Below are 25448 nucleotides of genomic sequence, written 5' to 3'. Positions count from 1 at the left end.
CCACATTTACTTTTGCTCAATGGTTTAACAAGTTTATTTCCCGATGGTTTGAGATGAACCAGATTCCTGGTTAGATGAACCAGATTCCATCCTTAAATGCATGCCATTGTGCTGTGCATTTTGATTTAACACACACACTAATCTTCAACAAACCTTGTTTTCTCAAGATTAACCCGTTCTCTTGAGAAAATCGGAAATTAATTCATCTGGACAAGACTGAAAATGATCTCTTAATCTTGAGGAAAAACCGTTGAGAAAAAGTCTATGCAGAAAAAGTCCCATCTTGGTTTCCGTAGTTTTCAGTTCACTTGCAAGTGTTTATTTGGTCATTCAGACCACGCTAGGCTAACGAGCTGCCAGCCGATTGCTTATGAGCAAAGTGGATTGAAGTCAACATGTGAAAAGGATTTGGCTGAGTCTCTGAGTGAATTCACAGCAATAAGTCCAAACAATGCGGTGAGGCAGCCAGGAGAAATCCTGGTACCTGATGAAAGAACCACAGCGCTTCATCCTCAGAGGAACACAAACATTTCTGCAGTATTTCACTGCAGTCTGCCACTAATAAGAGACGGATGGACGGCTGACCAACTGAGCTTGCAATCCTTCCTCCCCGGAAAAGTCAGAGCGGTCAGCTTTGATGCGCCAGGAATTGTTAAACAGCATTTAATTGACAGCTTTTAGACATCTCAGACTGGCAACAACTCATTCTTTTCCTCTCTCTCGCTAACGCGGAACACACACAAATTGACTCAGCGGCCAACATCGAGGCTTCAATCAGCTTTCACTCAACGGCCGTCCGAGCTTTTGCCTCGCTTATGAAGGGAAGTTGTGGGAAAAGGGACAAAAAGCGAACACATTTCAACAGCTCATACAAATGAAACCTGGTGTTTTAGGAAGGCAGAGGACTGTCATGGTGTGCAGTGAAAATGCAGGAGGCTGCAGTTCCTAAAGCAACCCAGAAAACAGCGGGACAGGTATTCTGCACGGTCATCCTGGTCACTGACCAAACGGGAAGCTCATGCTGACCGGGACAGTCAGTCCCAGTGTTTGAAACGTGACGGACGGACGAACTCTGGTTGCGATCACACAGCAGGAAAATGTGACTCAAATACACTTATTTTATCCCAAATAGTTTTTTTTTGTTTGGTTGTTTGTTCTTTTTACAAATATCCTTCCTAGTCGTTTTCACCAGAAGTAACATCCATAACAACGTGACTCGTGTGATGCAAAAAAAAGTGTTCCCATTGCAGTTTTGCGAAATACATCTATTCTGATACAGATGGAAAAAAACCCACCTCAAACTGGTGAAAAACGTTATCGAAAAACGTGAGTTTTAAAAAAAAAAATTTATAATTGTTTCCATTTAGCAGATTTATTTTTATACTTTCAATTTACGTAATGCTATGGTCAGTGGAAACACAGCTACTGCTGAATCATCCCATCGTACGTGCCGTAATAATTAGCAAAGCCAGCAGCACGGGTTTGATTCCTGCTAACGTCGTGCTAACAGTCTGCAGCAGGAAACTCCGTTAGCATCTCCTTCACTCCTGTCAGTACTGTTGGAGATGAAGCAAACTCTTCTTCTGTCTTTATAATGTTGAGTATCAGTTTTAGATTTATTATTGAGATTTTATGTGACAGACCAACACAAATCAGCGCAGAATTGTTTAGTGCACGTGTCAAACTCAAATCTGGTCCACCATAGCTTTTTCTGTGGCCCTCTAGAGTCCAGATTACCTCAATAAGACCCCAAAGTTTTTCACAAATCCTCAAAATTCATACAAAAATCAACAGATCCCCAAATTGTTTCTGATGTTACTGCAAAATTTTCTCAAAGTTGGTTAAAAACATTGGGTTTAAATGACCGCTGCTGTTATAGACTGTGATCGATGCAGCGAGTACCAAAAAGTCACAGTTAACATCATACATTAGCGCAAACATCATAAAAAAATGTCTTACAAATATATCTGAATTAGCATCACAATATATGTGATTCCAAAAAGCCACAAAAACAATCAAAATCCAAGAGGGACTGCTATTTATGAATATTTTAGCAGTTAAATGGGTTTTATCAATACATTCTAGCATAACCGGCCCTTTAAGAACAGTCAGGTATTTGATAAGGCCTAAAATGAAACTGAGTTTGACACCCCTGGCTTAACAGAAGGACAAAGATGTCTGGTTTTCACCCGATGCTTGTGTCTCTGCGGGTTTACAGTTGTGCCTCACTCTTCCGTTGCCAACTTTATCCGAGCCTCCGTGTGGCCGCTGGCTGCATGCGCACGAGTACCGATGCATTCCACCAAAGATCCCTGTAAATGGATCCAGATTTGGCAGAAATTCAGTTAAACTCTTATCATTTCTTCCCCCTGACAGAGTCAGAAAGAGTTTTGGTGAGTGTGAGGACCAGAACAACAAGTAATCAAATGTTTTCAATCGGCCACGCTTGGCAGGGAATGAGAGGAGGCCGTAACAACGAATCAGGAAATTGCGGCCATGCGTCTACACCTTCTTTTAACAGCTAATTGCGGAGCTGCTATTTTCTCCTCGGCGGTCCCTCTCTGCATCTGGCCATCCCTGTATTCATGCTCTCACACCCTCGAATCTCTGTCTCTCTCTCTTTCTTTCTCCCAGGCATAGCGGTTATGTAAGGAGGCACAGCTAGGCTGCTTATTTACGCTCCCATGAGGATTAGGCAGAAGCCAGGACATGCCAGCACCTGCGAGGCTCACTGACAGTCCACACACACACAGTTGACAGGTTTTCCCTACAACGTCTCGCAGAACAGCCGTTCAGATTGTGGGGTGAGCTCTGATGGACTCATGCTGGATCACACCACTGAGTTCTGACATAAAATAGATGCTCAGACCAGAGGAACTGCCTCACAACCCGCTAAGGTGTTCAGGCTCTGGTGAGAAACCAGCAGCTTGAAAGGAGCGTGGACGTCGGCGCATTTCAACGAGATCGACCTTAACGTCACGTCTGGGTGCCTTGTCCGGTTTCTCTGTTGTAAAGAAGATGCTTTCGGTGCCGTTGGTTTTCTGAACACATCCAGTCTTTGGGGGGGTTTTTTGTGACCAACTCATCCAGACCTCTGTGTGCAAAACGCAGTGATGAGGTAGAAATGAGAAACGCACAGTAAGTCAGTCCAAAACCCCCAGTTTGGGACGGTCTCCAAACCAGTCGACATTACTGGTCTCACTTCTGTCTTGCTGATCTTTCCCTTCATTCTTCTCAACAGCCTTTTATCTTATCCAACACTTTTCTCCACCCATTCCAACCAGTGACAATAACAAATTTTGCTTGACGATAAATTGTCCCAGAACTTATCGCGATAAACGATAACATTTCCAAGTAATATAACAGTAATAATGGCAAGAACACATTCTCAAGGAACAATAAACTTGAAATTCTGATGAACATTTAAACACTGGAACTGGAAGACGTTTGAGATGTCCAAGATAATAAAAAAAAACCCAATAGAAACAACAAACAAAATAGACACTGAACTGTCCTTCAAAGAAAAGACTTGTTGAAACCAAGGCACCAGACTGAAGCCTTTTCTCATTCAGTAGAGAGAGAGAGACAAAAACAATCACGCAAATGGAAACGAATGAGGTTGTTTTAAATTATCATATAATCATTTGATTTATTGCGACAGGCCTAGAAATAACACAACAGGATCATTGCTGCAATATTGGAGGAGCGTTGCATAAAGTCCATAGCAGGGGCCCATATGTGAAGCGTGTTATAATTCCCAACCCGTGGTGGACTGGCTCCAATGGAAAAATCACGTTTTGTGTGTTACAGTGATGAAAAATAGTTTCAATAAGGCAAATCTTCAACTGCAATTTCTTTATAGGTTGCAGAGAAACTCCAAAAAGAATCTCTCAGCTGATGGAACGGAGAAATGACAACATGAAAGACGTCTTACGTCTGTTTAACCTTCGACAAGAGATAACAGCCTGGATCCCCAATAACACTGCCTTTGTAAGTTGGGATTTAAATGTCAATGGTGCCACTGCAGTTTCCAACTTTAAATGAAAAAAAACAACAAAAAAAACAACTAAATTATTTCATGCCAGAAAAAAATCGGCAGATATCACTAAAGCAGCCATAAAGGAACTCTGTGCTCTGCTGCAAGGAAGCGTTCGCCATCCTTCTGGAACATCACTGGGAAATTTCACCCAACGCAAGAGAGATGGGAATGTCGGCGGTGCTCCCTGCTGTCCCTGCCAGGGAACCTGAGCGTTTTCCCAGGTGGATGGAAAGACAAGCGTTCCCATCGCAGGAGCTGCTCTGCAGATCTTCGCCAGAGCCTGCATGCTGAGTAACATGCTAGCTGTCCAGCAACAAGCATCTGTTTCATCTGCTTTCTCTGCAACACAGGTGACAGACTAAATTATGATTAAAAAAAAATCTCCAGATTAGTTTATACAAATACTAGATTATTTCTAGTACCTGAAAGTATGTTCAGCAGAAGTCTTTACCAAAAATACTTTTTTTTGGGGGGGGGGACTCAAATCTCCCGAGGTCAAACTCTTCTCTTGGAGAATTTTAGATAAAATCATTCAATTGATTTATTTAATATTGTTTTTTACATCTGTAATTGGCAGTAATTAATTATTTATCTTGTGCAACCTCTTGGTTGTACAAGGAGATGTTCCAGAAAGTCCTCAGTCTTCCTGTTATCCAGGGCCTGAAATTCACCACAGGATTGCACGGATCAATTGATTGATTACATAATCCAGTCCCAAAATGTGTTTTTTATGACGCAGGATATTCACACTTAGAATGTGTAAAAATGTGAGCCATTAACTAAACCGAAGGAGAACCTAAGTTCACCGACACCAGGTGCTACCTGGCACGTAGCGTTTTATAAAAATAGGAGATTCCTCTGATGCTCTGGTCTTTGTCTTGCTAGCAAACCAACAGTTGTCGAATTAAACGCTTTTAAAAGGCACAGATTATGTTTTTCACCAACCCAGTGCCATTTTGTAGCACAATCAAGTAGCTATGTTACCTTCGGTTGTTGTAAAAACGCTATGTATATCAAATGTGACTTAAAAGAAGCTAAACTTTGTAACTTAACACCTTGAAATTAGGCCTCTGTCTCTTTAAGAACCCTTACAAAAAAATCCCATGAAATTCTCCTGTGAAAGTCACATATGAAACACATGTACCACATTAAAACCACACATGTGGTTCACACAAATATTCATATGTGAATGGCATGTGAATCACATCTAAAAGCACCTGTATACGTGTGATGTTGGAATATTTCATGTGAAAACATGTATCACATATTTCCACATGTGTATCATACACATGTGATGTGTATCCCTGTGATAGACATCCCACGTGGAAAATGGGAACCACATGTGAAATTCATGGGATTTTTTGTAAGGGAAGCTCCAGCTCTCCAGGAAGTCATCACAACATCTGCTGGTAATGAGCTTAGCAGATGTGTAGTTCCACCAGGTGTTTGCTAATTGCTGCTGGCTAGTCTGAAGGAACTAAGTGGGGAGCTACAGGGACTGTGGTTTCTCCGTGTAGCTCTGATATTCCACAGCGTCTTTGTCCGAGCTCAGTTATTTAATAAGCTAACAGAAACAGATGGAAAGGAACGAAAGAACGACCCGTTTCTTCTCCAGCTTTGTTTGCCACGTGTTCTTCAAGGGAAGGACAAGGACGTAATAACAAGAAGCAAGCATGAGGAATAAGTGAGCTATTAAGGGAAGACGAGTGTTTCCAGTGTGCTTCAACATCTGACTAGGAGACTTCACGGGGTGCGACGAGCCCAGCGCAGACACAGGGGGCTGAGATGTAAAACCAATCTAACTTCTGTGAGCGCAAGTTGCTGTGCAGAGAGAGAAGAGCATCAGAGGAACTAAATAGCGTCTGCAAAAGTCATTTCCCCTGAAGTACAGACGCTGCCGCTCGGTTTTTTTCTGTCTACTCCAGTTCTTTTATCTACAGCTCCAGTCCTACTCTCGGTAACATGCCAGTGATGCCATTTCATTACGATTTTGCCCCACTCCTGGTAATTAACTTAGAAGCCTTTTTTTTTCTTTGCTCTGTGCTGACGCTCTATGGTACAAGTTGCTGTAGCTGCATTTTTGTACCGTCTGATGAGAAGAATCAGCCACAGAAAGAAGACAAACACCAAGAGAAACACACAATATTAGGGCTTTTAAACCGTTAGCGTCCTTGCCATCAGAGGTCCTCCCCGCCGATCCCGAGGTCTTTTGATTGAGATGGAGGAGCTTGTGAAACCGTTCGGCTTTGATGTCAGATCACAGAGTGGTGAAACAGAGCGATGTGGGGTGGGGGTTGAGGAGGAAAACATGTAAACGAGTTCAGTGTGAATCACTGAGCCGATCCGCCATGCACCGAGGAGAGTGGGCGCTCTTCTGCTTTTACGTCTTTGTGTTGGAAAATTCTCTGCCTCTTTTCTCAAGATTTCTTAAGGTGGTGATTCAGCAAAGTTGTCTTCTAACCAGTAAAGCCTCTGCGAGGAGGCAATTATGAGTCAGGACTATCTGCAGCGGCCAGACGATCAGAAAAGAGGCTTACGCCGACTCGTGGGTTTCTCTTTACCTTGCCTGTTTGCACCCCTCCATACTGATGGGGTTTAAAACTAAACACCTAGGTAGAAGAGCAAAAATTAAATCTCTGTTAAAAAAAAACGGCCAAAAAGTTATATTCGAACTCTGAGAACAACGATAATAGAAAACTAAAACCCCATAAAAATTGAGAGAGCAGAAGTCTACAGTCCAGCCGTTCCAACATGGCGGCTACACTGCAGTGAATTTAGACAAACTCTTATTGTGAAGATTATTTCCACGCCATAAAGAGACCCTGCTATAGGGTGTTTTATTTGTAAACAACATGTTCCCATGGCGATCACTGTGTGTTCAGTGTTGCCAGATTGGGTGGGTTTCTGTCCAATAGGGCTGCTTTTAAACATGTCATAGTGGAAAAAAACAGCTTTGGGTTAGTAGTTAAAATCTGGGCTGCTTTTCACAACATTTGTCGGGTTGTTAAAAAATGTTCAAAAGACAATTATTTCCTTTTTGGATATTTTGTTAGCATGTTTGTCATGTTCAGTGTTCAGATAAAGAGCAGACATTTTTCAAACTTATGATTGGCCAATCACTGGTCAGGGTCAAAACTGAATACTGGGTAACTGGTTTCTTAGTCCTGCGACAGACTGGAGACCTGTCCAGGGTGAACCAGCCTCTCGCCTGGAACGTAGCTGGAGATAGGAACCAGCAACCCTCCTGACCCCATTAGGGACAAGAGTGAACAGAAAATGGATGGATGGATGAATGGATGGTTTCTTAGTCCACCTCCAGTTAATCAGTCTCTGAAGAGAGTCAGGAGAGGTGCTGATGTGGAAGCACAGGCTGAATCTCTGCTAGCATAAAGAAAGAGGGTCACGGCCGGAGCAAACAGGGAGCCACATGCTGGGCGGCCCATCAAATACAAAACGAGTTCCAGACGGCAGATTCAAATGTGCACACATTACCTGTTCCCTGACCCAGAGAAGATGCAACAGGGAGAACACAGAGGGGCGAGGGGAGAGAGAAGGGCAGATGGGTGAGACTGATAGCTTATGACAGAATGTCCCGCTTCAGCTTTTCTACTCAAGCTCCTCTAAAAGCATTTCCTCACACAGCCTTTGTACCGCTCAGCTCTGCCATTGAGTATTACATGACTTCAGCCAGTCAAGTAACGGAGTATAGTAAATACATGGCCATGCTACTTTGAATGTGACTGGATAATGCAGGCAGGCTTTACATTTGAGTGTAATTTTTAAACCAAGAGGCTTCATTTTATTTTCTAGGTAAATGTAAGATGTAACCATCGTGATATTAAAATGTTTTAAGGAAAAAACTATTTTCTCAAAACAACCCAAATTGAGAGAACTCTGAATGTCACTGAAAATCCAAATTACAGTTAAATCCGCATTGTTACATTTCTTCTTCTCAGATCCAACAACACAGATTATAGTTAATTAACTTGTCTTTATTGTGACAATGTGATGTGCATAAGAATTAACATTACAAAATATAATAGAGCTAAAGTTCTTATCTATTGCTATGTGCAACTTTGCAAGAGCCATAAGAAACGGTTCTGTTAATGATCATTAATTCTGAATATCAAGACCAGAGGCAACGTCACACAGTGTGTGTTCGACAGAGCAGCAGGTGTTACAACGCCCTGCAGTTAGATGGGACTCATCTTGTATTACCAATTAGCACAGTTAGAGTAACTACCAGCAGTTCTTGTACGTAGTCTCTGTAGAGGCCCAATTCAAACCTTCTAGTCTACTCTACCGTTTGCTTCGTCTCCAACTCTGTGATGTAACTTTGATCAAGCACAAAAGTTGTCCAGGTGACTCTATGGACGGCAGTGTGTAGCCCAGATTTGTGACCATGTTGACTGGATGAGTGGGCTGAACTTCTGCATCCAGTCAAACTCTGATCGTAGTCTATCTAGAGTTAAAAACCACAAGATTCTGCTCACTGAAAGATGAAACAACAAAAAAAACTGAGCTTCATGAGTTGGAAAATGCCTCATCTTCTAGTTTCTGCAGAGAGGAGTGTGTGCATGCTGCTCCCAGCCGATGAGAAGAAAGGCATGAAGAGTGACAGCTCTGAGTGCTGCAGTCGAGAGGCTTTCTTTCCTCCACCCACGCAGGGGTGGACAACTGAATGAGCAGCCAGCTCCCAGGTGGCACACTTCTAAGAGACCTTTCTTCCATCTCTGTCCTCCCTTCCTTTTCCTAACTCTAACCTTGAGCTTGGGTGGAAAATGGAATCAACTTTTCATGCTCAGTTTTTCACACAACCTCCCTATGCAAACCCACCTGGACTTTTATTTGATAAACCTATTTGGGGGGACCGCGGAGACCATTTAGGTTGTAGACTGGCAGGTAATGGTTGGACTTATTTTACACCAACATCAACGAAAGCAAAACATCCTACAGGGTTTCCCGCAGTGTGTTAGAAGCCTGGCGGACCACCAGGCTAACCCTGTACCCCACCAGGCTAAGAGTCATTTGTTTATTTTAAATGGGTTTTTTTATACTCCAGTAGCAGTGACAGTAAAGGTGGATTAAGCTAGGTACATAGTTGACCCATTGAACTGGGCGGTAGGTAAGTGCGCCCCAATTGCACCGCCGCTGCACCTTCCTGCTGACCTGACATGTTACTACTTCCAAATTATGACTAACACTTGTGCCTCTACCACTGAGCTAGGCAGGTTTTCTGGGGGAAACCCTGTATTCTGGTCCCAACATCAAATAGACGGAGTTTGTTGCCTAAAGAGGTTTTCAGGTCAAATGCGTTTCGCATTTCAAAAAGGCATCCAATGCCTCAAACTTTGAAATAAAACGGTTGATATCAAGTGTCAAAGTTGCTATAGATTTGGGGCTGAGAAAAGTGAGAAAAGACCCAGGTTGGGCCAAGCCTCTTGATTCTTGGTTGCAGTCTCTTTGTACAATGGCGGATGAAATCGAGAGAGCGGTTTGGCTTTATTTACTGAGAGCAAGCAAACGTCATATGATGTCTCTGTGCCATGTCTGTATTGACCTGATAATTCAGAGGTGATTTGAGTTTGGTGAGTTGGTCGTTCATTTCTACCATGTCTTGGCTTTTCACTTGTTTGAAAAGCAAATTGCATTTGAATGTGTTGTTTTTACTTGATGCCGGAATTGTTACCATTGTTCTTTTGATGCATTTCTAGGTTTTAATGAGATTGTTTTCTCTGTGTGTGACTAGTTTTCTGAGAAGCATTTTGAACTTCCTGGTGTTTGAATGCTGCCGTACAAACAGGCTCCACATTCTAACACATGCAGGCTACGATACTGACAGGCAAAAACCCAACATGACTGTACCACAGACGGCTCAGCTCATGAACTGTAGCCAGCCAGTTCCTTCTGTTATGTCCTCAATAAGTTAGCGGGGTAAAACAAGATCTTGTTGTTTGGTACCTCATTAACAAGACAGGAGAAATGGAAGGTATGGTTAGGTATTCCAGCAGTGAGTCAAAATAGGATTTGAAACTCCACATCACAGTTTCAAGGACTTTTGAAAAACAAGTCAATTTTGTTTTTGCTTCCTTATTTTCCCAGAGGTCCATGAAACCACGTTCTCCTTTCTTATTCATGTAGACAGGCAAAAAGTAAAACATACAGCACAGACCAAAGGTTTGGACACACCTTCTAACTGAATTCAATTAGAAGGTGTGTCCAAACTTTTGGTCTGTACTGTACATAATCAAGTTATATGTCCAAAAAACATATATTTCATTTGTATGAAAGTTTAACAACTCTGTTTTTAAATGTTTTAAGGCAGAGGTGTCAAACTCATTTTTGTTTTGGACCAAATCAAGATCTGAAATGCTCTTAAAGGGCCGGTTGTGCCAGAATTTATCGATAAAATCCATTAAGACACTGATGATTTCTTAAAATTAAACAATACTGAACATCTTTTCAGTCCCTCCAGGATTTTGCAATTGTTTTTGTGGTTTTGTACAATAAAAATCAAAGTGTTTGTGGTACTGATTTTAAAATAATTATGATATTTGTGCTTATGGAAATGACTTTTATTACTTGACATGTAAATAATGGACTATAATCTAACATCAATTAACGCTGAGACAGCATTTTTGGCCATTTTAGTGAAAACTCTGCAATAAACTCACAATTATGCATTTGTATGGTAAAGTGCAGTGATTTGTTGATTGTTGCATGAATTTCTATGATAATTTGCAAGAAACTGGAGGGAGAGACTGATAAAATCTGACAGAAAATAGTTAAAAACCGCTTTGATTTGGTTGATAAAATAATATTTCAGCACATTGTGTTTAAAGGGGACACCGCTCTTTTAAAGAGTCAAATAAATCGTCGTTTATCCAGGATGGAGAGGAAGAAAGAGAGAGAAAAAATAATTCCCACATTCCCAGAAAATAAAATGTTCCAATTGCTGCTTGATGTCATGATCCCAGTGTGCACATATACATCTGCTGCATCATTAATGGCCATGATGGACCATTAGTTCTATGGCATCATCCCAGCACTAAATCATTGATGAGCTTTGGGGGGTTTTCATCATAGGACAACCAATAGGAAAACACTGAGGGTCCTCAGCAGCAGACGCACAGAACCTAGAATGACCCAACGTCCACTTATGGGCTTATTGTCCCACAGGCAGAACGCTGTGTGTTCTGGTGTGAACATGTGGCCTCTAACATGGATCATTTGGAAATAAATCATACAAAGACAGGAAGAGCCTAACTTCTCCTTGATTTGTGATCGGTAGGTCAAATATTGGAAAATCTGTTTATTTCTTCCTATTTACTGAATATGTCAGAACTCAGTACTCTGAAATGCATTAGCCAGAGATATGAACTGATAGACTTTTTAAGAGTTTAGTAAATTCATGTAAAAGCTTAGGGATCAGCCTTTATCCATAACTCAGGATGATGTTGAAATTCTTCCAAATATTGCTAAAAGCCTAAACAGTCAAAATCATTTAGACTTCAAATAAATAAAAAATACAAAAAGAAGCATGGGCCTTGAAAAGCCTCATCAGTAGCTGGGTTTCCATTAGAAACTTTGACGATATTCCGCTACTGTCGAAAAAACCAATTGCGTTGTTTCAGTTGAATAAGAAACAAAATTAAAATCTCACGTTTTTAATAACTTGTTCACGTGACAAGCCATTAAAAACACGTAGTCTAATTTTGAAACACGTGAGCTTCTTCAAAGCTGCCGTGTTTCCACTAAGCAAACTTATTTCAGTAATTTAGATTTTTACGGTCAGTGGAAACGCAGCTCTAATCTGACGCTCACTTTTGGAGCTCAGGCTCATAAAATCTCTTCACATTTGAAAACGGACGCAGTTGAACCTGAGACTCCATGATGGATTAGAGCTCCAAGGGGCGACAGCCAAGGTGTTCCACAGGTCGCCATAATATGATGTGACCTCAGCAGGAGGACCTACATCCATCACCGCCGTGGGATCTGACATCCGAACTGGCCCCAGATCAGGTGGTGACCACAGTGTGGAGTCATTAGGCTTTAGAGGAATAAACACCTGATAACCAGACAGCCTGTATGAATCGCTCTCACTTTGACACAGCTTCCTGATGCCCTGCAGGTGTAAGCGGAGTGAAGTGGTGACCCACATCCTGTAGATGGGAGTGCTGCGTCAGCACTCTGAAACTGTAAAACCCCTCCATTGTTTGGAGACGTAGAAAAAACGTAGCCTGGAGAAACTAGAGGCATAAGAAACATTAAGAACAAATAAATGCTTGATAATTGTACAAATTAAAACTAATAGTTAGGGAAGTGGTCACACTGAAAGATTCTTTTAAGCTTTCAATCTGTTGTGGGAAGTATCTACATTCTTTAGGGAATATACAGTAGACCATTGTTTTACTAATGCTAACTGTGCTAACACCAACAATCGCTAGTCTGACTTCCTAAAGACGGTTTCATCCTCTCAGGGGAAAAAAAGACTAAATAAGAAATCAATCCAATCAAGAAGCAAAATCTCAATGAACACAATAATCATAGGTTTTTAAAATTCTGTAACATAGACAATACATGTTTAAGCATTTTTAGAATATGGATAAGAAATTGAAAACGTACACTACTGTATGATGAAGATCTTTCTGCGGAACGAGACACCAAATTATTTATGGAAAATTCACCCAGTTTCAAATGCAGCTTGGGAAACAGAAATACCTTGAAGCCGATCAATGAGCTCCATAACTCAGTTAATGGTCATTTTTTTCCCTTCGTATGCTTTTGCCTCTTAAGATGATACTGAAACAGATGCTATCTTAGAAACCAAACTTCTAAATTAAAATGGTTTGGTCCAACACACCCAGCTGTAAGTTCTAATATCTTCTTACAGCTTCTAAAGACGGTGTAAATCAAAGATCAGCTCAAATCCCTATTGGCGAGTCAGAACTTGGATTAGTGAATCCCTAATTTTAGAAATCCGCATGGCTCTGGCTCTGGTCAGTAGCAGAGCTGATTTAGCTCATAGTTTGAAATGTGGAAGCTCTTGGATCAGCGGCCAGCCCCGCGGCCTCATATTATGGAGTAGGACAAGCGTGTGTGTGATTACACCAAGTCAGACCTCCCGTTCGCCTGGAGCTTTTGGGATGGGAGGGAATAAAAACAACAACAAAAAAAACAAACAGCCGCCAGCCTTTCTGCCGCTCAGATGCACTCAACAGAGTGCACAGCAGTGAGGTCCTCTGACAAAAAGAGCAGAAACCGCGGTGCCAAAAATCCCCCCAGCACCCTTTAAAGTACTCAACACTCCCACCCCTAAAAAACAGCCCAGCTCCGGCTGTGGGGCTCCGGCGGCGCAGAAATCGATGAAATCAATCCAACTTTTGATTAACAGCACAGAGGATCTAAATGGGTAGCTGTGAGTGAAAAGCTGCTGTACTCTCCCCAACAGAACCACTCTGGGTTTGTCTTTTACCAATATCTAGGCCAATTCATCACGTTGAGGACTTTACGCAGACGTCTGGGTGGCGGGTGGAGGGGGCTGGATCCGCACAGTGGTCAGCATATTGGCTCGGTCGTTTCCTCCGAGCTCAGGCTGCAGTCCATAAAAGTTAACGACCCCACCAAGTTGAGAGTGGCCCAGGAAACAGCCACACAGCAGCAGCACTCAGTCAAACGGCTTTTCGGTGGGGACGCAACTCTCCCCCTCTCTCTCCACAACACACAGAAACTTTTCTGAAGACGCATTTCAGGCCACAGATGAGCGGACGGGACGAGGTTTCCTCGCCGTCTCCTCAAATATCGCACGCTCGGAGCTGCAAGGCCTTCTTGCGTAACTCCCAGACTTCTGCCAGAGATTTCTGCGTGCGTGAGTCACTGGGCCGTGAGGATCATTTCACTGGTCAGCAGCCAGAGATGTTCGCGCCATCCTGCCGCCCCAAACCTAACTCGCCTGCACAGAAAGCAAAGAGCCGAGAAACGGGCGGGGAGAGAAGTTCTCCTGTAAGCGTCGCGTGATACTCCTGTGGTCTGTAGGAGAGCAACACCAAGAGGTGAAGGCAGAGGAGACCAGGACAAAGGAAACCTGACTGGAGAGGCGGCTGAACTGTGTTCCCACTACATCTGAACAGAACCCGCTCAGCGTCTCATCAATCTGTTCCAAACTGCTCCAAACGGAAACTGTCCTCAGGTGCTGCTCAGCTCATGGAAGTTAGCTTGACGTCCTTTTCCTACTGTTGTACGTTGCTCTCATTTAAGTCTATTTTGTTTGCTTTACTAGGTGTTCTGCATGGTCCTGTATTTGGAGCTCTTCTGTTCATTCTCAATGCTCACAGTATTCAGTTGTCTATTAATCTAGTTTTCTGTTACGCTGATCCAGAAAACTAGATTAATCTCTGCGTTAGGGTTATTAAAAAAAACCAAAAACATCTCAAGTTCAACATTTATTCATCCACAAAAGACAAATAAAATCACATCTTTTCCAAACTGATGCTGAAAATATTACAACTGGATGCATCCTACCAGCCTGAACTGCTGCCAAGCCGTTTTAGATAGACGTCCAAGCAAAAAGCGCAGACTTTAGACACAGATCCTTCTCCTCTAATGGAGACGGATCAATGATAGAATTTTAAATTCTGATTGAGATCAATAACAACAGTATTAATGACATTGCTCCAGTGCTTCTTAGTGTGCATCTACACCGGCCTTGTTTAGTCTAATTAAATCAAACTCTAGTCCGTTTGCCTAGAAAGTCGTTTGTTTGGGGAGGTGTGAATGCGCAATGGGATCAAAAAAAGCAAAATCTGGTCTGCCGTAGATGAATCATGCTTTCAGTATCATTAATCAGCAAAAATGTGGTATTTTGATGGAGGCCAAAACCAAACAACAATCAAACAGTAACTTCCAAAAGAAGGAGGCCAGGGTGAAGCTCAGGGTTTTATGGGGTGTGGAAACAAGCTGGGTGGCTGTCCTGCTCTACTTGGATAAAAAAACAAACCGAGGCCTATTTTAAAATACACAAACTTTGTACGTCCCAGCAGAAAAACAGCTGGACGTTTCACATCGACTTCCCAGTTGGACAACATCTCAGAGCCGCGTCCTGTTCAGGTCGCTCACTGCAAGCCACAGAAACTCATGAGATTCCTCTGTAGCCCACAGCTCTAGGGTATGTGATTTTATAGAAAACAGCAACAAAGCTGTGGTGTTATGTCTACCTCTGACCGCCATGCTGAGTCATTATCTTAATAACATATGTCATAAATCAGGAAAATGAAGGCTTAGACCTCGTTTTAAACACCGGGTTGAGTAAAGGAGACTTGGAAGTGCCTCAGCCTTCCTCAACCCTGAACCTGAGGACCAGCTTGATGTTTTCCACCAATCAGAAGAGGTGTTATGACCTTCAGAGGGAACACAGACGGACAGGAAGACGTCCACAGTTAAAGCCAAGCCTGATTTCTTCAGTGAGTTAGCACTGCTCTCCATGCTAGTTATGTTTTCCCAAAGGTCCAGGTCCCAAACGGCCAGGCGTTCAGAACACGCAGATCCCTGCCATGAAGTGGGCCGCGTGGTGTGTAAAGCCAACTGAGAGTCCGCAGAGACTTGTCAGGATAAAAGTTCCTGCTTGTTAGCGGCAGCAGCATGTGGACCGCAGGCAGCCTGAAGCAGAAAGAAGAAACATCCAGCTGGGTTAGGAGCTCTGTGGTGGCAGCAGAGGGAGGAACTAGGTTTGATCCAACATCCAGGGTTCCTTCACATTTTTATGTCAAAATTACATTATTGATGAACTTTTTACATTTCACCTAAAATCGGTAGAATTTATGAACCCATCTTATTTAGCTTTGTTTTATTGTTACTATTATTGCAATTTATCATTATAGGGATTTGCATTGTTGTTGCACATTTCACTATTCCTACAGTATGCAGTTAGCACCTGCGGATGGACTTCTTATGTATGGGAAGCAGCTCTAAGTGTGTTTTTCCACCTGATAATCCGGTAGACTCTGCTTTGATTGGGGACTAAAATTGCAACATTTGTTTCTTTTGTGTTCTTTTTTCACACTGCATAGAGTCAAATGATCCAAACCCTTTGGAAAAACCTCTTCACCTCCTCGCCTGTGGGGGCGCTGCACCAAGAACTAGTGAAAGAAACAACATACAGACCTCCATAGAAGACACTGGGTACAACTTTCTTCTTTTACAAAATATAAACAAGAATGAAATATTGTCATATTTCAGTGGTTTTAGGATTTCTCTTTGGTAAAAGACCATTTGACCATTTAAGATTTCCAGGTTTATTTCGGTTGTATTTACCTAGAATACCCTGTGCTGCAGTATGCTTAATGTTTTTGAAGAGGTCTCCTGTCCACTTATATAGATTCGAACCATGCAAGAGTTCACTTCAACTGAATGGAGATTAGTAGGCGGATCAGAGTTCACGTTTTTGGTTCATATCAGAGCTCGACTGCACATCCCCACTTTCCCAAGTGAACCGGACTTTCAAGGCAAACGGACTAAACAGGGCTGCTGGGAATGAGCCCTAAAAGACTCAACTCCTACCAGTCTGTCTGAAACAGCCAGGCTCCCCTCCAGCTCTGAAATGGTTCTTCCTGTTTTTAGAGATGAAAACAAAATCTGAAATACCTCACCAAGTGTCCCAGTAACGACTCCCACACCTGCAGATGAAGAGAATCTGTACTATTCTGCTTCTGGGTTCCAGCTCCGATTAGACAGAGAGGAGAGGAGGCCTGACTGATCGGTCGATGCTCTGCTTAACCACACCACCTACATGTGAAGCTTTAAAAAATTACATTAAAAAATATAAAAACTATGGAAAAAGCTCGAACAGATTTGATAGAATCCTTCCAGTGCAACCTGGTGGCATTGTGTTGTGTTGCGTTGCGTTGTGTTGCGTTGTGTTGTGGTGGACAAGGTTTTCCCCCAGAAAACTTGCTAAATTCGTTGGTTGGGTGTTAGCTCAGTCATTCATCCAGTGACCTGTTGTATTTTTAAGCTAAAAAATGTTTAAAGTTGACAGGAAATTTGAAAATATCACTTGATAATCATGTTATTGAAAGATTAACACTTTCAAAAAAGCTAAATTTTGTAAATCATGACTGATTTAAGTTCCAAGGAGGTGAATACTTTTATAAGCACTGTACCTATATTAGCTTTAGGCGCAGTTACCAGATAGGTTGAAGTGTACCCTAACACCCTGTCCTCTTTCTAAAACCGTCTTTCTAATCTTGGACAGACTACAACTCTGGCAAAAGTTTCTATTTTTATTGGCCGGAAGCAAAGGCCTGCCATCTGTCTTCTTTGTTTCATTTCTGCTGATTGTCACAGCATGCTTTTTCTGTCTCTTTCTTTCCTCATTTGAAATAAATTATTGCGGGTTGCTATGTCCTTCCCTCATCACCAGAGCTTGACGTATGGTCCGACACCATGGTGGAATCCTCCCACTCCAAGCTGTCTTTTTTTTTTTTATTTGTTTGTTTGTTTGTTTATCGGACTTTTGTTTCCCTTCGTCGTTAAGCATAAATGTTGCCGCGTAACAGCAGGAGGCCACACTGAGTGCTCTGATGTTTTCAGAAAACACAACAATGTAATGACAGACAGGAACAGTGACTTGTAACAGACGCAAAACAATGAGACCTAAAATTGAAGAACAGGTCGGTTGATGCATGTGTGCTTCCCTCTGCTAGGGCTCCACCTCTGCTGCTGGTACAGCTTGCTCTTACAGAGCAACACTGTCCAGCAGCACTAGTCATGAGCTTATGTCCCTTAATCCGGAGCTAAAGCTAAGATTAGCCCACATACACACCAAGAAGTCACACACAGGACCACCACTCCGCACACACACTACACACACACACACACACACACACATTCTGTACATACACAAACTCAGTAAGACCAAAACATGACTTCTAACAAGAAGCGCAGTGAACCTTCAGGGATTTTTTATTTTTTTTCCAACATTATTACAGCCTCGGCTTTTTCTGCTCCCTGAAAATCTTTAAGCATGTCAGGTAAAAAGTGAAAAACATGCCAAATAGAGTAATGGTAATTTCTACAAACTGTGTTTCCGTTTGGTTTTCGTTGCAAAATTTAGTCTTTTTAACCATAGAATGAAACATTACACTACATCATTATTCTCGTGGTTGCCCTCGGTAACTTGCTCGCCAATGACGACCTGGATGCTGCAGCATCTGTTTTGTTCTAAAAGTAAATTTGCCCCAGTAGGAGTTTCTGTTTGTTATTGTTTGATGCCCAATAACCAACAGTCTTTAAAACACTTTTTATGCTGCTTTAATCTGGAAGGAACTTCCAGCAAACTGAAAAACAGCAGAAACACTGAGTTCCTTTAAATCAACGCTAAAATCCCACTTATGTTAGAGTTGCTTTTAATGCATTCAGCTGGAACATCACTGATTCTAATTTGAACTTTTCTTTTCTATGTCACTTATTGTTTTATAATTTCATCATGTAAAGTATTTTGAACTGTCCTGTACTTGTTTGCCTACTAGGGAAACAAAAACACATTAAGAAGCTCCTTTAAGTTTTTTGATTGTTTATTTTTTGTTGTTGTTTTTTTTTTTACATCTTATTTACCCTGTCAAATATTTTGACTGCAAATTTATTTTATTTTTTTCTGATTTACAGAAATCAGAAATTGAAATGTAGCAGGCTGCGGTGAGCTCAGTATGGAGATGATCCTAAAAGCTTCCCCGTCTCGCTCTGTGCTGTGGGATCACCGCTGCAAAGAAACCTTCCTTCCTGTGGAGCTCATTGTATCATAAAAAAGTCTAATAAAAATCGACATTCTGATCCCAGTGAAGCTGCAGTAGATCACAGAGATCACTGACTCCATTATGATCTCATTCATCTCTCCTGTAGTCGCAAGGTTACTGCTTCGGTTCAACTTTGATCTCCGGCGGCTCGGACAGCTCCGCAATTATCCCCTCTCCCCGTTTGACGGCGACGCCAGACTTTCACTTTCCTTTCAACAAATACATCATGGTTACATCACTTCCCATCGCATTGAGGGGAGAGGGGGAAAAAAAGTAGAAGGACATCCTGGGACTCTGTGTGCATGTTAAGCTGTGTGGACAATAATATCGTAACGTGATATTTCAAACCTGGAAGGTCACAATCCACCCCAAAAAAACTGAGATGTTTTCCTTCCTTTCATACATCGAGACCCTTTTTTTTTCCCCAGATTTTTTCTTAACTACTGATTCTGGATGATTATATGCAAGCACAGCCCTAAACTCCTGTTGTCACACAACACATAAACACTTCCATCTCCTCCACCTGTTTAGTAAACACACACACACACAAGCCCATATGGTCGCTCAGACAGCAACCCAGCATTTTGTACAATGCTTTAGTTGTGCCTTTTGTGCCATATGTGTGTGTGTGTGTGTGTGACAGTTGACTCAGGCATGTGTAATGTTTGTTTACCCAGCAGAGGTCTTGTAAAGTAGCTAACTGCTCAAACAGCGTATGCTCCTCGTCGTTTAAAGCGGAGTGTGTTCAGGCTAACGCCGGCTAACGTTCATCCAGCGCTGCACTGGTTGTGATACGGGGAGGGAAACTATTACATAATCACTTCAGCTCTTTTCATGCTCACCAAACATTCCTAATCTTCACTCAGATCAAAGATGTACCAGTGAATGTAACTGACCCATCGGCTTTGCTGTGCCTTGAGTGGTACAGCAATCAAGGTTAGTGCTTCGGTTCATAGATCACATTTAATCATGTTCCTGATGAGCAGCCCAACCTGACAGTGTTTGTCAAGATGACAAAATTCTGTTGTCTAGGGGGCGATGGGGAATCGGAGTTTTATTAAATTTTGTGCTACTGTTGTGATAATAAAAATGTTGATGAAAGCCTAATGCATGGCTGTCAATGAACGGCACAGCAGTCATAGTGCCTCTTGAAAAGCGTTCCTATTTTAAATGGACTTCTTCTAGATGTTACTTACTTAAAGGAGGACTCGCATATCTAAACTCCACGCAGCACAAATTCATTCATACTTGCGGAACAGCGGAGAAAATAGTAAAAATAACATTTCCAGTAAAATAACGTAACAGTTTGGTTTTGTTATTTTTGTTTATTAACATCATTAACAGATTTTATCGAGACGACGATGAATGGAAATTCTTATCGTGATAAGAATTTTTCACGATAAGCGATACGATAAATCGTTCATTGTCATTTATTTTACTGCAGTTTGTCGTTAACTGTGAGGCTGGAGCAGAGGCCTCCACTGTTCACTCAGCACAACGTGCAATGAGGGCCAGACTGACATAAAGCCCTAATAGCGCACGTGTGTAGGCTTTAATTTCTGTTTCCATGGTTACCAGGTGACACATGCTGGCTCGCGATAGTCGGACAGTCTCTCACATGGGAGTTCAGAAGGTAAAGGACGCGCGGCAATTACGGATGCCTCGGCAACGCAGATGGCAAACAGCTGCAACCCGGGCACCGAGTCGGCACCGAGTCGGCACCGCTCCGCCCCGCGTGACTCCGGCACCTGAATGCTGCCTGAGCGCGGCTGACCAGAGAGCAGGCTTGTGTGATCATGCCTCAGAAGCCTTCCTCCTCCTCCTCCTCTTCCTCCTCCTAGCATTGACTCATTCTGTGAGAGAATCTCAACTCCCCCCAGCAGACAGCCTGTGGGTGTTCCCACAGACTGGAAGAGGAGAGAGGGTGGATATCTGCGAGACCGAGCGGGCCTGTCAATGCGGCGAGCGACTCGCGCACTCCATCATATCTGTCGCCGACTCTCCGCTGCGTAAGCACAAATCCCAACTGCAGCAGGCGACAAAAATGGAGAAACAAGGAAGTTATTAAACAGCAGCTGCTGTGGAGGACAAGAGCATGACGGGGAGCGTGTTCCTGTCTCCAGGCCACGATGTGGTGGTCATCAGGCAAGTCTTCCTCCACTGATGGCAGGTCGTCGAGAAGTCTAAGCTAGCTCCTTTACGTTGCTTTCCTTCCTGCAGAGACTTTGTCTAACAGAGAGGAGCTCTATGAACAGAATGGATGAGTAATGACAGCTCCATTTAAGCTCCTCACAACACAGAAAAGGAGAGCAAATAAAGAGTCGAGACTCTGATCAAGGCCAGGAGAAGGAGTGGCACAGAAAGAGTCGGCGAGTCCACAGAGTGTGGAGTGTGGCGGCTGGTGAATAAACATCTCAGTGGGGCTGATGTGCCAATAGATTTCCCTTCCTGTTTCAGTAGAACGGTAGGAAAATTACAACAATTCCACAATGTCATGACGGCGTCCATACAAGATAGAATGGAGGGTTAAATTAGCCAAAAGGAAGTGGTCTGTTCAATAACATGCAACACTTAATCATTACATAGGTGTCAACAACGGCTAACTCTGAATCAGACTGAAAACTAATGTGTGGTTACCCAGAAGTTTAACGTATTTAACGGGCTAAACTCTGTTCAAGAGGCACCATTATGTTTTCCAGCTACATAGAGCCATTTTATAGCACTTTGTTCATTTCAGTTGTTCTAAAAATGCTGTACATATCGAACATGACTTGAAAGAAATTTGACTTCTTAATTTAACGCCTTGAAATTGGGTCTCTGTCTCTTTAAGAAACTCCGCCTTCAGGAAATCATCACAACACTGTTTCTCCATTAAGCCTTTAACAAAATTTGTACCTTTTTACCAGCGATTAACAGAGAAGCAGCTCCTACAATGAGGTCAGCAGAGGCTCGGTTCCACCAGGTGTTTGCTAATCGATGCTGGCTAGTCTGAAGGAACAGAGTGAGGGAGTCCTGGGGCAGGGGAGCGCTATGATGCGGAAACTTAGAAGCTGCTGCTCTGAGGCAGAGTTTCGTGCTCAAAGGCGGGGCTAGGTCCACCCAGACATTCTTCACAGCTGAATGGTTGCCATGGGAGATTAGAGAATTTCTCGAACATGCATGAAATAATTAAAGCAACATTCCTGGTTCTCTATGTCTGTGAATGCATAATAGAGCACATAGATAAATATCGCTCTTGACAAACATTTCCTTTAGGGGTGCAACAATTTCTCGGCCAGCAGATTTGAACATTATTAATTAAAATCCATCAAGACAACAATAAATCTGAATTAGTACCATGAAAAGGAATGCATGACAATAACTTATACGATAAATGCCCGCCTCTAAATCCCTCTTCTTTTTCAAATGTCTCCTTTTTTCTCATGGTTCTTTAACCTCTAAACACTTTCACAGGAGACATAAAACCACATATTTTTAAAAGAGCCACATAGATCTGAGTTGGTTGCAGTTAAGGCGAAAACAACTTGTTGAATTGCGACGGTTATGACCTCTGCTCTAGGCCCAGATAAAAATTAAAGTGCTGATAAAACAGAGCATGCGCTATTTCCTTCAACGACTCTAAGATCAATTTAACACAAACGATAAAATAAATAGGTTCCATATAAGAGGGTGAATTAGAGATAAGAGTTTCGAGGCTGTGCTGAGAGGCTGAGGCAGCTTGAACAGAGACTAAGCTTTTCCCGCAGCGTCTCCTGAAGCTCTGCGCCTCTGCCGCCAAGCCCCAGTTGCTCTTACAATGGCACTGAGACACAGAGCATGTGTCGCCCATCTGTCAGACAATATGTCACCACAGCCATAATAGCCCTGCCAAACGCGGCTCCGGCCTGTTAAAGCCCTCCACGTCGAGGCCTTTCCGTCTCTTTCGCGTCTGCCGCTCAGCGTTTCCGATCACTTTCGGAGCCGTAACACCCTTCTGATTGATGGCGGAGCTAAAAGGAGCTTAGATTCCAAGCAGAGGCGCTAAACGCCGTTCATTCCCCTAAAAAAAAAAATCAGCGCTACCATCTAATCGATATCAGCCAGGAAGTGGTTGGCATTGCTAAGAGATAACCACTTCCTGTCTCTCTCTGGAGTTCACTCATATCATTCACAAAAAAAACTATTCAAAGCAAAACTTGATGAAGATGAACTGAAAAAAATAAAAAACTATTTTTTTATTTTTATTTTGCATGAGAGGCACCAGAGCATCAGATTACCAGGCTCAGCCTACAAGCAAATCCAAGTCAAAGCTGGACACGTTCAGCAAGGTCGGACACTTTATTAGGTACACCTCACTAGCACTGGAAACATGACGTTTTACCTTTAAATGGTGATTCTCTATCTGCTGCTTCAAACTCCCACATGTTGGGTGTTTATGGATGATATTCCTCGTATAACAGAGCCCATCTGAGCACTGAAAAGATGCTCAATGCTTGGAGGTGCCAGAACTTTTTCCAGCTGAACAGAAACAAAAGTGAAGATTTCATTTGGACCAAAAGAGAAACGATCTAGAGTCAGCACACAGATTCACTTATTACAGCTGGAAACTAGAGATCAGGAACCTGGGAGAGGCGATGAACTCTGACCTGAACCTTCACAGTCACATAAAGACGGTTACAAAGTTGGCCTTCTGTCACCTGAAGGACATTTCATCAAGCAAATGATGATTTGCTTGATGAAATGTCTGATGGCAAAATGTAATGTTTATTGGTTGTTTAATAATTGGTCTTATGTTTTTATGGTGTAAAGCACTCTGAACTGTCTTGTTGCTGAAATGTTATACATTAGTAAACTTGACTTGACCTCTGTTGTGATGAGTAGTTTTTTGGGCTACTTTAATTCTCTAGAATCTTAAAACAGGTGGCCTTTATCTTCTTACATCAAACAGGCATTTTTTTGTTTGTTTGTTTGTTTTCCCCACCAGGGGGTCTTTTGTGGGCTCTAGTGTCCCTTATACAACAGTGGGCTGACAGGAAAGGGGCAAGGAGAGGGGGGAAGACATGCGGCAAATGTCGTCGGGTCTGGGAATCGAACCCGCGACGGCCGCGTCGAGGACTGAAGGCCTCCAAACGTGGGGCACGCTACCCTCTACGCCACCGGAGCACGCCCCCAAACAGGCATTTTTGCCCTCATTTCCCTCAATGGATATGTCAACTTAAATCTCCTTTCATCCACATTACAACTCTTGATCTAATCTCCAGCAAGTCGTTTTTACCATGTGTTACAAAAGCAACAGAACAAGTGTGCCTGACAAAGTGGCCGGCGGCTCCATATTTCCATCTGTGCAAAACACAAAACAATTCAGCCTGAAATCTGCAGCGAAGCGAATAAAACATCCTTTCAGCCAGACGAACGGAGGCGACTGGATGGCGAAGTGCGAGATGAAAACGGGAGCGCGTTGGGCTGGCTTTATGGGACGGAGGCTGGGAGAAGCACAACCAAACAGAGGAGGAGCCGCATCCCACGGAGACTCACAAACATTCCAGCCACAGTTCCCGATCGCACTCTTCCACAGCTCCCCCAGGCGAGCGGAGCCGAGTGCGCCGCCGTCCAATTAACAGCCAGTTGGTTTGAATGGTTTACTACCTCGTTAGAGCCTCCGAGTCTTTGTAGGTGTGTAACCACCTGGCTGGCAGGAGAACACACTGCACAATATGTTGGCTGACTTCACTCTTCATTGCTTGGTACCAACAGCCACAAAAGTGCTTGTTATTCTAAGAGCCAAATCGAGATCAATTTGGAGAGTGTTAGCAAAGAAAGAATAACGAGAAAGAAAGAAAGAAACTGCAATTCAGAGCAACCAGGTGGCCGGAAAATGATTTGGAATTACAGCGGTGTGTCTTTTGAGAGCACAGGCTAAAGGAGAGGCATGCTGTTCGACTGTGACGTCAGTGAAAATCAGTGTTAGAAGGAGAACGACATGGGATCAAGTTCAACAACGTCCCTGATTGTACTTCATGACCGGACGAGGTTAAAGGGAAGTTTTAAATCTGATCCTGTGATTATTTTCTGTTTGTTTGCGACTTTAAAGGTCTGGGCCTTGAATTGGAGGAAATTACTATGTTGCTGCGTTTCAAAAGAAATCCTCTGGTCAGAGTAGGATGGCTTTGATCAGTGTTCATATTTTAGATTTTTAAGGAGAATTGTGAAAATAGCCCTTTAGTTTGGCAGCAACAGGAAGTTCCAAAGCAGATGCCAACCTTAGCGTCAGACTTCACTGATGTTTAGCCAGTGGCTACATTCTCAAAGTGCTAACAAAATGTTTCTTGTCCACCTGTCAGTATTTCTCCAAGTCAAAATACTCCCAGATAAATTATTCACTTTAGCATGACACTCATAAGCTACATCCTCACTTACTGCAGATACCATCAAGGATTACTGCGGTTGGCCGGCAGACTGCAGATCTTTATCAAAGGCTATATTTATTTCTATTGTTTCTAACGTATACTGTTTATATCGTGCATACAGTGTGTTAAGCTTAAATCAATCCCCTTCAGATCTAGGGTTCAGAACAGCTAGCATTTCTTTCACCAGAAACCAAAGGGTTTCTTTTGACAACCCTTTATAATATAAATAATAGC

The 25448-nt window shown here is 42.7% G+C and overlaps 1 protein-coding gene across 11 annotated transcripts in view; it reads right to left on the bottom strand.

Moving 5' to 3' along the window:
* caska (calcium/calmodulin-dependent serine protein kinase a) overlaps window positions 1-25448 on the bottom strand; it is a 141183-nt gene that overhangs the window by 100350 nt on the left and 15385 nt on the right. The gene's annotated exons all lie outside the window — the stretch shown is intronic.

Source organism: Gambusia affinis, linkage group LG11 (genome assembly GCF_019740435.1).
Source record: "Gambusia affinis linkage group LG11, SWU_Gaff_1.0, whole genome shotgun sequence".
Taxonomy (NCBI): Eukaryota; Metazoa; Chordata; class Actinopteri; order Cyprinodontiformes; family Poeciliidae; genus Gambusia; species Gambusia affinis.
The sequence above is the reverse complement of the archived record's forward strand: the minus strand, read 5'-3'. Positions and strand labels throughout refer to the sequence as shown.